Source organism: Pleurodeles waltl, chromosome 2_1 (genome assembly GCF_031143425.1).
Source record: "Pleurodeles waltl isolate 20211129_DDA chromosome 2_1, aPleWal1.hap1.20221129, whole genome shotgun sequence".
Classification (NCBI taxonomy): Eukaryota; Metazoa; Chordata; class Amphibia; order Caudata; family Salamandridae; genus Pleurodeles; species Pleurodeles waltl.
The window spans coordinates 778473511-778488756 of record NC_090438.1 but is presented as its reverse complement, the minus strand read 5'-3'; the positions used below and the strand labels follow the sequence as shown (position 1 = coordinate 778488756).

The window sequence follows — 15246 nt, the reverse complement described above, 5'->3', positions numbered from 1 at the left end:
TTTGGTATACAGTACAGTATTAAATGGCTCACTAAAGGTGGTGTATATGGAATTAACTTTGTTGCTAAATTAACTTTGTTGCACATCCCTGGCACATCTCTGTAATACTCAAAAAGGCATAGTATTACTATTTGCTAAAAATTACAACATAATGAAGAAATACTAGCCACATTATGCCACAATTTGCCTTTTCCTGCCACATAATTTAGTCAACACTGTCACAAAATTAGGTGCTCCTCTGCTGCATAATTCCAGTGGCCTAACTATTTCCTTTATTCAGAAGATGTCTTCTTTCGACTTAGAAAGCAAACTGGAAATTACATTTTCCATTTTCACTGCCAGTCAAGGAACCTCTGCAGCCATTTTCAACCTAAGTTGTATCCTCTCTCCTCATCACATGACTGACTAAAGTTTATCCACAGGCCTCACTCATTTTGGTGAAACTTCACAGTGGAATCTTTGATATCTTCCTATGCTACACTTGTTCTGGCAGAACAATAAAGCCTCTTTGTACTCATTTTACTGGGCAAAAAAAGTAACCTGAACTTTGGAAAATAATAAGCATTGGCAAACCTAATAGGTCTGGTGTTAATGTGCCACCACCTGTAAACACAGCCATTCACAAATGCTGTTTACATATGCTGCATGCACAATTTCTGTTTATCACATTAAAACCCATCCTATTGGCTTTGCAACTGCTGATAAAAAACGTGGCAATATATGTTGCATTATTTATATGAAGCATATAGGAGCTAAAACTCTGAATGAGACAAACCAGACAGCATGGTGATTGAATGATTTTTTTCAGATGTACAATAGTTCCTCATGCATTCAAATGAAGGAACTTCCTGGAAGGTGGAAAGATGTGCCAAACAGCCAATAGTATGAGGCAGAAGTGTAAACTCTTCTTGGAGAAGCCAAGGCCCATTCTACATACATCTTAAATCAGGGATGTGGAATTCGTATCACCCAACACTCAGGACATATTGTTTGAGGTCAAGGACAACAAGTTTTGATGTTTATTTTGTCCTTGCGACAGGTAGGCCCAACCCCCTGCAGCACAAACCCTTTGGCTGCCAGTTTAGAGAGAAGGGACTGTCTGCAGTTGAGGTAATGTGTGCCCATATGTTAATGGTGTTTGAACTTTTATTTATGGTTCATTATTGAAAAGCCTTTATTATTAGGCCCTCACCATTGTAACGAAAACTGGCAAAAAACAAAAAAATAACATTTTGGTCTCAAAAAGCACACATTGCCACCAGTGGTGTAACAAAGTTCATGCAGTCCCCGTGGTGCAGGAAGACCCCTCTCCAAGGGACCCCCCTCAGCACAGCACCTGCCCTGTGTGGGTCTGAAGAGCCTCCATGTTCTTTGCAGAGAGGCCCCCTCCAGTTTTGTTACACCACTGATTGCCACAGTAGTTCCTGACACTGAACAAAACTACTTTGTGTGCCAATATTCTCCTTGCGGAACAGCAGAATGCGATCACTCACAGTAAAGCCAGCCGATAGATAGCGAAATAGAATATTAATAGAAACAAAATGTTTTGGTCAATGCCAGACCTAATTAGGGACCCGATTCTTAAAGAAAGTCACAAAAGTGCACCAAAGCTATAGGTCTTTGAATTAGTGGCTTTCATGAATTCACAAGAACTTACAGAAGTAGACAAGGAAATTGTATTCCTAGAAAATATCTGTGACCTGTATTGTAGCACAAGCACTTATGCATGCATAGATTTGCTCATGCAAAAATCTATTGAGTGTTTACACGTTCACGTTGACTCCAACCACTTTTTTCACAATCCTGAAAGAACTTCTAGTTCTGCCACTGTCAGGAGTAAATGTCCAACCTTTCTCAGTATGGGTAAAGATTACAGAACAGCTAGTGAACATCCTTAAAACATGCAAGTTAGTAGGTTTGCAGACTCAAAGGCATGCCAGCCCTGGAACTATTGCTTACTGCTTCCTCCAGCCCCTGTACATAGATCTGCGGAAAGGTAGCAAAATCAAAGAAAACTTGCTATAGTAGGGATTGAAATTGCAAGTATTAAAGCCCTACTATAGTATTTGCCCTGGCATGATCAGAGAGGCTATAATCAGAGCACGCACAGAATGAGATTGCTGTCATAATTTGGTGTTGCACTACATGGCACCAGAGGGACAGGTAGATTTAAGAAGCAATCTGTCCCCTGGACAAGTAGATATTTTCTCAAATTCCACACTCCTGTTAAATGATTGGAATCAATAATTACAGACAACTGTGCTGCCAAAGAAAGACCTAAAAAGAAACAAAATAACTCCACAGTGTAAGTAGGAGAGAGGTTACAGACACACTGTGAGAAAGTAGCCTCTTTCTAGAATGGTTACCTCCACTTTTGGCCTGTTTGTGAGTGTGTGTTTTTTTACTGTGTCACTGCGATCCTGCTAGCCAGGACCCCAGTGCTCATAGATAAAAACCTATATGTCAGTGTGTTTTGCCTGTCTAACTGGGATCCTGCTAGCCAGGACCCCAGTGCTCATAGTTGTGGTCTATTGTGTGTGTTGCCAGTAGTGCTTGAACGTGTAACTGAGGCTCTACTAACCAGAACCTCAGTGCTTATGCTTCCTCTACTTTTAAATTTGTCACTGTAGGCTAGTGACTTCATTTATCAATTTCAATTGCCACACTGGATCCCCCTTATAAGTCCCTTGTATATAGTACCTAGGTACCCAGGCCATTGGGGTTCGTTCCAGGAGATCCTTATGGGCTGCAGCACTTCTTTTGCCACCCATAAGGAGCTCAGACAAACCCTTTCACAGGACTGCCACTGCAGCCTGCGTGAAATAGTGCCCACATTATTTCACAGCCATTTTCACTGCACTTAAGTAACTTATAAGTCACCTATATGTCTCACCTTCATTTAATGAAGGCTAGGTGCAAAATTACTAAGTGTGAGGGCACTCGAACTAGCAAAGGTGCCCCCATATAGTTCAGGGCCCATTCCCGGGACTTTGTGAGTGCGGGGACGCCATTACACGTGTGCGCTACATATAGGTCAATACCTATATTTAGCATCACAATGGTAACTCTGAATATGGCCATGTAAGGTGTCTAAGATCATATAATTGTCCCCCCCCATTCCAAATGTGGTATTAGGGAGCCAATTCCATGCATCCTGGGGGCTACACCATGGACCCCCAGTACTGCCAAACCGGCTCTGTGAGGCTTGCAATGCAACTACAGCTGCTGCCAGCTCACAGACCAGGTCCGGCCCTCCTCGGGTCTGAGCAGCTCAGGCCCAGGAAGGCAGAACAAAGAATTTCCTTTGGGAGCAGGGTACCCTCTCCCTTTGGAAAAAGGTGTCACAGGCTGGGGAGGGGTAGCCTCCCCCAGCCTCTGGAAATGCTTTGAAGGGCACAGATGGTGCCCTCCTTGCATAAGCCAGTCTGAACACTGGTTCAGGGACCCCCAGTCTCTGCTCTGGCGCAAAACTGGACAAAGGAAAGGGGAGTGACCACTCCCCGGTCCATCACCACCCCAGAGGTGGTGCCCAGAGAACCTCCAGTGTGTCCCAGACTTCAGCCATCTTGTTTTCCAAGCTGTGGGGACACTCTGAAGGCCTCTGAGTGGCCAGTGCCGGCAGGTGACGTCAGAGACCCCCCCTGATAGGTCCATATCTGATAAGGTAGCCAATCCCCCTCTCAGGGCTATTTGGGGTCTCTATTCTGGGTTCTCTTCAGATTCTACTAGCAAGTTTCCAGCAGGAATCCTCTGCAACTACTACTTCATCCTCTGACCTCGGATCAACCGCAGACTGCTCCAGGCTACTTTTCCTCTACAACTTCAGCTCCAGCCAGCAACCGCAACAGTTTCCATGGTGTGCGCACTCTGGGGACTCCCTGTCTTCACCCTGCACCAGAAGGACCGAAGAAATCTCCCGTGGAGTGATGGAGTCACTCCCCTGCTTAAGCAGGCACCTTTTAAGTTAATGACCGGTTCTCTAGGACTCCTTTTCTGGCGACGAGCGTGCTCCTTGGAACACAAGAGGGTGGACCTCTTTGACACAGACTGTCCTGAGGTCCTGCTGTCCCAATTTGGAGGAGGTAAGACCTTGCCTTCCCCGCGAACGACAGTACCCCTGTGCACTGCGTCTTCTTCACCTCCTGAGGCCTCTGTGCACTATTTGCAAAATTCCTTTGTGCACAGCCTGGCCCAGGTCTCCAGCACTCTATCCTGCGACGCTCAACTCACTGAGTTGACCTCCGGCGGCGTGGGACTCTCCTTTGTAGTGCTCCACCAACCGCATTCTGCACCTCCTTTGTCCCAGTGTCCTGGGACTCCCGTGGGTGCTGTCTGATCTTCTGAGGGCTCTCTGAGAGCCCCCTCTTCCTCCTCACACAGAGTTGAGGTCCCCCCGGGTCCAGACAGCGCCACTTTGACGCAAAACTTTATTTTGCTGGAATCAAAGGCTTGTTGGAGGAATCCAGCACCAAAACTCCCCTGCATCCAACTTCTCTCCGTATGACATCCAGTGCATCAAGGAGGAACCCACTGACCTCTTCCTTGGGTGCATTTCTGTAGTCTTCGTCCAACCGGGGACTCTTCTGTTGCACCCTCTTCTGGTTTGACAGGGGCCCCTGTCCTTCCTGGAACATCTTTCGACTTCTGGACTTGGTCTTCTTCCTTTGCAGGTCTTCAGGTCCAGGAATCCACCATTTGTTGTTTGCAGTCTTGCTTGGTTCTTGCAATAACTAATCACGAGGTGTAATGTGTCCTAAGGAAACTTGCAGTACTTTACTCCTGCTTATCTGGGCTCTGGGGGTGGGGTAATGAAATTACCTTTACTGTATTCCTACTCTCCCAGTGATTCTCTACACACTACACTTGTCTAGGGGGGAATTTGTGATTCACATTCTACTTTCTTAGTAGATGGTTTGTGTTGCCCCTAGACCTATTTTCTCCCATTTTATTCTATCGCATTTCCTATTTTTTGCACTATCCTATGTATAATTGCTTACCTTATTTTGGTGTCTAGTGTATATATTGTGTATAATACTTACCTCCAGAAGGAGTATTGCCTCTAAGATATTTTTGGCTTTGTGACACTCAAATAAAACTACCTTTATTTTAGGTAACACTGAATATTGTCTTTACTTGTGTATAAGTACTGTGTAACTATAAGTGGTATTGCAGGAGCTTTGCATGTCTCCTAGTCCAGCCTAAGCTGCTCTGTTGTAGCTACCTCTATCAGCCTAAGCTGCTAGTACTACTACACTTCACTAATATTGGATAACTGGACCTGGTGTAAGTACCCAAGGTACCTACTACAAACCAGGCCGGCCTCCTACACACAATGATTGGTTTTTTTATTAAAATACACTTAAAATTAACAAACTGTATTAGTGTAAGCTAAGATGGATTGCAAAAAAGATGTGTTTTAAAAGGTAATCCAAAGAAGTAAGAAAAACAGTTAGATTAAAATAATGAGTCATAATCTGCATCACAGATTTCTCTCATTGTCTGACTCAGAGACTAGCCATTTACATTGCACATGAATACACTTAGTTTAATAATGTGTGCTTGATGAGACAGCATGTACAATTCGGCTGAAGCAGTACAACAACCAAAAAGTTAACAGAACAAGCTTTAAGCCTTTTTCCCACAAGCTGCAATGTGTTTAGGAAAAACGTAAGCAGATGGCAGGAATACAGTCTGGGTTGGAGGCGTTTTTCTACAATGCATGCCAGGAAATCAGAACCATGCACCAACAGAAAGTATGCTTTATGAAAACAACCCTTTGCAGAGGTGGCTTAAGAATAAAAAAATAACCTTTTGACGAGGCCGGCTGCATCTTTTTGAAGGCACGCACACCACACATACGCACACCAACAAAATGACATTGCCACCTTTTTTAGGTCGAGCCTAGGCAGGGCGCATGCACTGTTTCTCGACATGCTGTAATTTACTTCTGTAGACCTTCACCACGCCCATCACACACCCATCACCTTGATTCGTTCCTTTGCCTGCCTTTCAAAGTTCCTTTGGTTTCTTTGGTAAATGCATTAGGTTTGGGTTGCCTTGAGGCTGTTTCGTTAGCACCTTGGAGACTGACCCTGTTACATGGATTATTGCACAATCGACCCTAATCCTTAGTGACAGCACACTTTTTTTTTTTTTGACGCTTCGCGCTTGTGGCGGTGTGTTATTTCCTCCCCTGGCATCTTGGTGTTTCTTTGTGGTGTTTGCACCGGACAAAGCTGTAGGGTTTTTTTTTTTTTTCCTTTTTCTTTCAATTTTATATAGCACAATCTCGAAAGGAAGATTGGTGTGCTTTAAGTGAGCACCGGTCAAATTTGCAGCCCCTTTTCTAAATTCTTGCCAAGTTTAGCCACTGAAAAAATATACAAACTGGCGCCTTTTAAATAGAACAAACACAAGAGAAACCCTCAACACAACTCTCCCCGGCACAGCAGGAGGGACAATACTCACTGCACTCTGGAAACTCACCTCATAATGCATTGCAAGACATTCCCAATACATCACATTTTTGCACGTTATTCAGCCTGTGGTGGTCCTAAGGCGATGGGACCAACACCAAAACGTTCAAAACAACGTGCTCCATCTGTACATCTCATCTTCTAGGCCCCCACACCAGGCTGGGGGGGGTGGGGGGGTGGGAGGCCTAAATCATAACCTCTCCCAACATTCAATGTCTTTTTAATCTCCCTCATGGCAGGAGCCTTTACAGCTCGGAGCAGCGTGTGTTCTAAAGGCTTTGTTTGTAATAATATTCTAGCAGGTCTGCTAGGCCTGAAAATGTGTACTGCACTATGCAGTCTAGGGGTTGAATATATGGTTACACTGCAATGCTCTCTGCCCTTCTCTTTTCATGTTGTTACGCTCTGTAGGGTTTGATTTTATGGCTACATGATCATGTTTCTTTCAAAGGCTATTTTTATTGTGGTGCCCTACAGTGGATGTTCTTACCATTAGAGTCTAATGCCAAGTGTACGAAGGAATGCACAAAAACAGTTTATTTCTGATAAAGGTTTAATGTGCTGCATGGCTAAATACTTATAAGGTCCTAAAGCAAAGGCCTACTGGCTACGCCAATGCTTGTTTTTCTTTTTAGTTACCAATCCAAGTTGAATCAGTAACTAATAAGGACAACAACAAAAAAGCATGGAAAAGCATTATTTTTTAAAAGCAGGTGGAGAGGGAGCAACATGGGGGACGGGGGTGGGTCAGTGAGGAAGAAGCAAAATTGGGGCATGACTAGGGGAACCAAAACCAACTCAGGAGTTATGGGTGGGAGGATCAAATGGGCAAAGGACAGCAATGGGGAGCTGGCAAGGAAGAATCACAGGGGCAAGAGGGGAGAAGCACACTGGAGAGAGAGAATAACACAGACAGGCGGAGGAGGGGAGACTAGCAAAAGAGGGAGACAGCAGGAAAACACATGCACACTCGCAAAGTGTTTAAACAAAAAGAAAAAAGTATCACCTGTAAAAGCAAGAAGTATAAGGACACAGTGATATGTCATGCACCAGTGATGAGATAAAACAAGAAAAGAAAGGAAAGCCCAAAACTACTAATGAATAAGATCTATGAAAATGAGAATGGCAAAGAAGACAACTAATGGTAAGCAATGCGCGGGCTCTAAGCTCACTCTAAGGGAACAATATGTCTTGCAATAGACAGTACATGCACTGCCTAGTAGGTGAGACTAATAAACCAAGGTACTGAAGCAGAGGATGTAAAAGAGACGCATACAGAGAGTCCAGATTCCGCAAATGGGAAATGCTTGAACAGAAGACGCAATATGCCAGCAACTGTGCTGGAAAAGAACTTTCAGAAGCAATATACTTGCTCTACCTGAACACTGGTAAGAAGCAACTAAAAAACAAACAATTAACATGTGGGGAGAATTATCCCAGGTGTACACTGAAAATTAAGCATTTTACGACAGTGGAATGGCTAACAGTGGAGAATTGTCTTCTACGCAATGCAAAAGTCAGGCCCATCACAAACGGAGGAAATTGAACATTAAAGCTTACAAGATATTATCTTTAAGTTGGTGAAAGAAGGTCATTTAACCATTTAAGTTAATTAACACCCCAGCCCCTTTAATGTTGTGAATTTTCACAGTTGAGTCCTTGATGTTTGCCTATCTACCGCACACCTATTTTTCAAAATAAACAAAAAAGCTTCTTTGTTTTATTGGTCAAAAACATTATGGGTTTGTGTGAAAATGGGAGAGGTGTATAGAGGAACACACATTAGCAAAGCCAACCGGTCTAGATTTAACTTATGTATATCATAAAGACTTGGTAACAATACATCTAACATATAGCTGCACTTTCAAGCAATGCCTAAAAAGGGAGAAATTAATGCAACAGAAAAGGCAGAATTAAATAGAGCTGAAACAAGAAAAACAAAAAAACATTGTGTTGTGCTTGGGATAGCTTGCTAGTGGTAACCATCATGGGACCTCTCAATTCCAACCATGTGTCTGCATTTATTCCAGAAAGACCACATCCATCTGCACTTTTCTGGTGTAAAAGAGCTGGCAAAGTATTGACTGCCTTTATTCAATACTAACCAACAGCTATCCAATATAAATCATTTAATATCACACAAGATACGCAGGTCTATATGATAGTGACATATTAACACTTTTTTCTCTCAATTGCAGACAGTATTTGGAATCAACAATTTGATGACTCACCTAACGCATCAACCTCAACCAAAACATAAAACTTATATTGGTGGAATTATTGCTGCAGAACATGCCACACAAAAACTTACCACACGTGTCTTATTGCTGCCTATCTCATCGACCCCAGCAGTAGGTGATAACAAGACATGCCAGCAAGGCCCATCAGTAAGAGCAGAGGGGCCGGGGCCCACACTTTCGAAACCATGAAGAGTATCAATAAGGCTGAGCCAAGGTCAGCCTAACAAGACACTCTTCATAGACTAGTCCAACAGCCGGGTGCTGTACACACGCGAAACACACAGGCGCCTGGCAGCCTGACCCAAACTTTGCTGGGCTGAAGATTTCACAGCCCTCAGAGCATAACTTCTTCAGCCAGGCAAAGGCCTTTGGATCCTTCCTCTCATGACAAAGGGGAACGTCAACACAGATTCGGACCTGGGTGCTTCAGTTTAAAACCCTGATGAGCCCACAGCTCAATGCTAATCAGGGATTTCTTGTAACAGAGTGGGGTGGTGTCAGCAACTCTCACTGACCACCAACCCAATCTATGACAAGGTTAACCAATCAGTCGTTTCCTCCCCCAAAGCCTCCAGAAACCATCTAGGCATCTGCAAGTAAGTCATTACTAAAGAGTGTGAGTGTGTGTGTGTGTGTGTGTGTGTGTGTGTGTGTGTGTGTGTGTGTGTGTGTGTGTGTGTGTGTACACGAGAATGTATCCGTGTATGCTGTGAATGGGTGTGTGCATCTGTATGTGCTTGTGAGTTTTCGATCTTGTGTGCACCCTGGTACATGGATGGTTGTGAGTGTGAGGCACCCACTGTGCCACACATACACAGCCAAAAAATACATTAGGCAGAGTACTCCTAACTCATCCACAACACTTCAGACATGATACCCAGCTGGCTACTAGACGGCTCCCAACAATATGAACCAAGAACCTTTAAACAAAAAACATCCACTAGAACACAGACAGAAGAGTCCACATGCCTTCAACGTGGTTCTGAAAGCGCTTCTTGTTAACTACCAAAGAGGCTTTAACAGTATCAACCATAACTTGCATTACAAAACGTCCAACAGAAGACCGAGAGCAGATTGCACACATCCCAAAAAGTTATGCCATAAACTTAACTATCAAGAATGGCAGGTTTGTCACATCCTGAAAATGTCAATACCAATTTGTCACATCCTGAAGATGGCAATACCAAATTAAGATAAACTCTAGACACTGGGCAAAGCATCTACTAAATCCCCCACACCACCTAAGCTTTCTTACACAAACATGATTCAACCTCCGCTGAAATCTTTCAAATCACGTCCAATCACTTCAACATAATAGATGACCATATATATATAAGTCCATCTACTAAGCTCACAACAAGCAAGGTGCACCATGCTGTCATATGTGTACCAGAAACCCATAAACGTATCACAAGAATATTTATTAGACATTCACAGTAGTACTGGAATGTCAAAGATAACACCACAGAGAGCCAACTACAAATGGCTAATGTGTGCTGCACAAACACCAACAACGTCGATTTTTACAAATAAAATCATACCTACATTAAAACATTTCAAATCTTATTTTCTCAAAAAAGTAATTGCTTTAGAAACCATGTGTAAAATATAACGGTTGAAGCTCATAAAGGGTAAGAGTCTGTGAGATGATGAAGAGGCAACACTAGAATCAGTCACTAGGTTTCTGCAATCACTCTTCACAGATTAAAGACACTGTTATTGGGTTGCGAATGTGCCTGTGTGTGCGCGCGCCTGCCTTCTGGTCTAAAGCTTGACACCAATCACTTGGCTCGTGGTCCATAAACACAAAGGGATGCTTCCTCTCTTGGCTCGAGTCAGGAGACTGGCAGGACACTTCATACAATGGCCTTTGTTTCCCAGAAGGGCATCCTTGTAGTCCCAGACATCAAGCCACCCAGGGATATTATTAACTTGTGGCACAAAATGTCTGCAAACTCTCTTCGGTTCACAGTAGCAGGCTTGGTAATGTTGAAGTATGGCTACTGCTGTGAAGGGCTCGCAAAGTAGGACCAAGTTCGCGATAAGAATGCAGTAAATGTAGTACATGTTGAAGAATTTAGGAATAATGCAACCTGCAGCGCAGACACCCAGTAGATCCAGTATGGAATACTGCTGTAGACAATTTAACTCGCTGGGTGTGGAGAACTGAAAGAGAATTCTGAGAAGTGCTTCTTTGGAAGTGTATCCAACGATGTACATTTTCGTGTGGGTGTATTTGATGAAAAAATAGCAGTAATAGGTTGTAATAAATAATGTATATGCACAATTGTGGGTTTAGTGCGAATGACCCGAGGGAGCTGTGGGCACACATTTTAAAAGAAGGCGGGAAACACATAAATCAGCTACCCGCTAACAAACTGAGTAGTGCGCTTAACAGGGGCATTAACAGGGCGGAATGCCCGGCGGCACACCAATCTGAGCTGTCAGTGTATGTCCAGTAAAACGTCGTCATACGCTTGAAAGAACTATTCAAATCAAGCTCCCCAACAAGAAGCCTCAGCAGTCCACACATGAATTTATGTAACCCTGGGCAACAGACATCTACGGCTCATTCATTTGTCGAGAAACCTGCCTAGCGCAAAGTCATCACAGCGAAGGCAAATGATGGGAGAATGCGAATGCAGTGTTGTCTCTCGTCTTTTAATAGTCTTTTTAAACTTGGGTAAATAACACAATATAAAAAAGGAACGTGTTAGATATTCACCTAGGTACTGAATATCAGCTTTAAAACGTGTTGGGCGTTCAAATGGGAGTCTGATGACTATAATCTCTTAATCGCTGCCTCCGCCACTTTCAATCACTTATTTAATATACAGTGTGCTATTACCAGGAGCCGTCTTTACCTCGACGTACAGCATGAAAGCAAGGATATCAATAACACATTATTTCGTACTGACTGTGCACCATGGGAAGCCAGATCCCGGCTGCACTTACATAAAAATATTTTTGATGTGAAGCAAAACGGCAGAAAAACAGTAGGTGCATTTTCCGGAATTCTAGCAGGTTTGTGCGGGTCCTGAGTGGATCATCATTTTTGTGTGGGAAGCAGGTACACTCAGGGGTAGGGTGCGGGTAGGGCGTAGGTAGGAGAGACTTCATGTGCCAGCAGGATCTGGACTCAAGGGGTAGAGCTTGTGGTGTATCTGTCGATGAAACGGGTTTGGATATTCGGTGGTGGGACCCAGGAGGCGGGGTCAGGATGTATTTGGACTGAAGCTGGGTGAATTGCATTTATCAAAGTAAGCAGCGCCAATAAAAGGAAGATGGGTGGAGACCGAGGACTACATCTGCTGGACGGTGGGAATGGTGAAGGCCAATGGAGTGTCATGCACTAACATCAAAATATTCATAAACTAGATTTGTAGGAACAACAGGCCCTGCTCTGCAATATTTTGTGGAAAAGCTCTAGCAGCTTCAGTCGTACATCTAAGGTCACATTTTTAGGTCTTGCTTACAGACAGCTTTTAATGTCTGCTGAAGAAGACCTATTGTGTATAATGGAAGTGCCTGTGGTCTTTGGGACATCCCGTGGCATAACACTGGTTGACGTTCTTGTCTATCTCATTTGCCTGCTTCCTATTTGATGACTTTCTTAGTCACGTGTTTGTCTATCCATGGCAGCATAGCTTTTTACCATCCTTCCGATTAGATGACTTTAATTCCTTCACAGCTCCACATAAAGGCGACACTTTTTTCTTCTTTCAGCACCACACAAGTGCAGATTTCTCCTTGTTTTCTTTCCTGGTGCTACTCCCGTCTCGCATCTCTCCATGTAGCTCTTCTTCCCCAACAAGCCCACATCTCCCTGTCAGCTTTGTGGCTTTTACTGAAACCCTCCTTCCTATCTAGATTCTCAGTTATTCCCACACATTTACTTGCTCCAAGCTGCTTCCGCCAGTCAGCTGTGTTTACTTACTTCCCCATGAACCTGAACCTGTCCTCTTTTTGCAAATATGTATTTAAAAAAAAAAAAAAAAAAAAAAGCTGTTTTCTTGATTTGAGGGTCAGCTGACTGCAAATTGCTGCTGAATACCGTCTATCTAAATTATGTGCTTTTGTATTATTATTTTTTTAATCACTCCAAGATGGGCATCCACCGGTTTGGCGTATTACAGTAAAGAGGACAAAAAAAGTCCCCTGCGGATTCATGACGCACTGCCATGTATATGACATCACACAAGGGCCTCCACAATATAATGACAAATGCAGGATGAGGCATGCGCCAGGATATACCACCCCACTGTAGTTTTTTTTTTTCTTTCTTTAATGCTATTCAGCAACAGCAATAACCATTTGGTTTCTTCCTTTTGCCCGCGGTGAAAAGCACCGGCAAAGTCGGAAGGCGTAACCTGTTTTGTTTCTTTTCTAAATGAGTAACACATGGGGAGGTAGTCAACTGTGAGCAACCTGTCTGCTAATTAGCATCTCCTTTGCATCTTAAAGTTGGGGGGGAAAAGGTACGGTCAAGAATAGACAAGAAGGGGAAAACTGGGCGCAAACTGTGTGCCAGTCTTTTTTTTTTTTTTTTTTTTTTTTTAAGTATGAACAGATTGCTTTCTATTCCAAATCTTCCTGGTGTGATTATTGGCTGTAATGCACAAGATGCTATTGGAGGAGCTGCCAAACGCATTGTGTCAGAGACTGACCTTAGATCTGGAACATTATTCGAATTAATAAACAATTACAGAGCTTGTGTTACTTGGAAGCCACTGCAAATTTCATCAGCCCTCATCAGTGGAATAAGAGGGTGGCTGAAGTGTTATTCCCAGAAGGTGGGCAAAGTGAAACATTTGAAGAGTTATTGTGAACAAGGATACGGAAGGAGCCGCTCATACTTTTAGAGAGGACAGAAGCGGATATGTTTGACATGTTTTGTAACTCCGCTTCTAGATCTGCTCAAATGTTCCTACCGTGGCTGTGAACCATGACACGGCCCGGAAGAATTTCCAAGATGTCGTTTTTGAAATGTTGACGGATCATCGTAGCATCTGAAACAACGAAAATTGTACAGCGTTTTCCTCCCATGCATGCTGGTCAGCCGAGCCAACCTAGTCTTTTCAGAGCGCTTAAGTTGTGCCGGTGGTAGGAGGTGGTGGGCACGGTACACATTTTCGAGCGCCCAGACTTATTTTTTACCATCAGCCTTTGACGCAGATGAAGCACTCGACTGAAAGACGGGCAGAGATTAAAGCTAAAAACACAGCGAGTCTAATGTCAAAGACAACGTTTTCAAAATAGTGTATGCTGCTACTCTTTCATAATGCTTGCCACAAGGCGCTATGATAAGGTGGGGTAGCCTCGGGACACAACTTGGATAGCCTCTGTTACCACAAAAACGGCATAATGTGCGCTCCCCGGGGATACACCATTGTAGTGGGCGAGATAAATATTAGATGGGCTCCGTGTTGGCTTACCACACAATGACCGCCTGCTAACAAAGGCACTTCTAGCAGAGAACACAACAGGCCTGCCATATGCGGGCAAACAGCCACATACCTATCACGTAACAAGGGCTGGAGACAAAGGCGAAAACAAGAAAACAATCGCCCAGGGAGGATTTAAGGTAATTTCGGTCTAATTTTAAATGCGTTTGTCAGGGAGCGAGGAGGGACGCAGAGCAAGGTAGGGTGCCCAAAGGACACAATGTACAAGAAGACCCCCTTCCCGATTTTACTTCCTGCTCTGAAGGCATGAAAAATGGTTTAAATCACCAAGAAGATTTGCACCTGCAAAAAAAATAAAAAAATAAAAATAAAAATGAAATAAGGTAAATGGAAAGGATTTTAACCGAATATTGCAGAAGACAAACAAATAAAAAGGTGCGAAGGGGGTCGAGGAGCTTGCTGGACAGAGGAGGAATGGGCCGTGTGCGCTTTGGCACAGCACCCCTACGAGAACCCCAGGATGGAACAGGGAGAATAAACTGGGGCCACACTGCCAGACCAGGAGGAAATAATGGGGATCATAGTGAGCCAGTGGTGGCGCTCCAGTGAGATGGAGCAGACCCTTATCTGCCGTCCCCTCTCCCCAAAACCGCCAGAAGGCCAGAAAGATCCAGATTTGCAGGGGTCCCTTCCTCATGGGCAGATAACGGTCTCCCACCCAAGTTAAGACTGAAGGAGAGTGCTTGCAGTGAACTGTTCTTGTTGCCTTCTTTTCACTTCTCTTCTGTGTTTGCTTCTCTAGAGGGGCGAATCAACAGAAAGCTTCCACTGTAATGGACCCCAAGTACCGGGCCTGTATGAGCCCCTTCAGTCAGACAGAAAGTGAGACACACACACGGGTAACTGTAGAGATCTCTTGACAAAGAAAACAGACTTGTGCACTTGTGGAACGCTCTGAGATTTGTGGTCTTTTGCATTGAACTATGTATCATCTACTTAAAATGTGCAATTTATGTTTTTTTTAATGAAGGAACATAAAGAGTGTATTGCCTTTACGTAAGACATGGTCACTTGAAGGGCAGGGAGCTGTTCCAATGAGCACTTCGTGGACTATGGAAATGAAGA

At 43.8% G+C, this 15246-nt stretch overlaps 1 protein-coding gene across 1 annotated transcript in view; it reads right to left on the bottom strand.

Annotated features, from left to right (window-relative positions):
- The window catches only part of KIF13A (kinesin family member 13A), a 733240-nt gene that overhangs the window by 650395 nt on the left and 67599 nt on the right, over positions 1-15246 (bottom strand). The gene's annotated exons all lie outside the window — the stretch shown is intronic.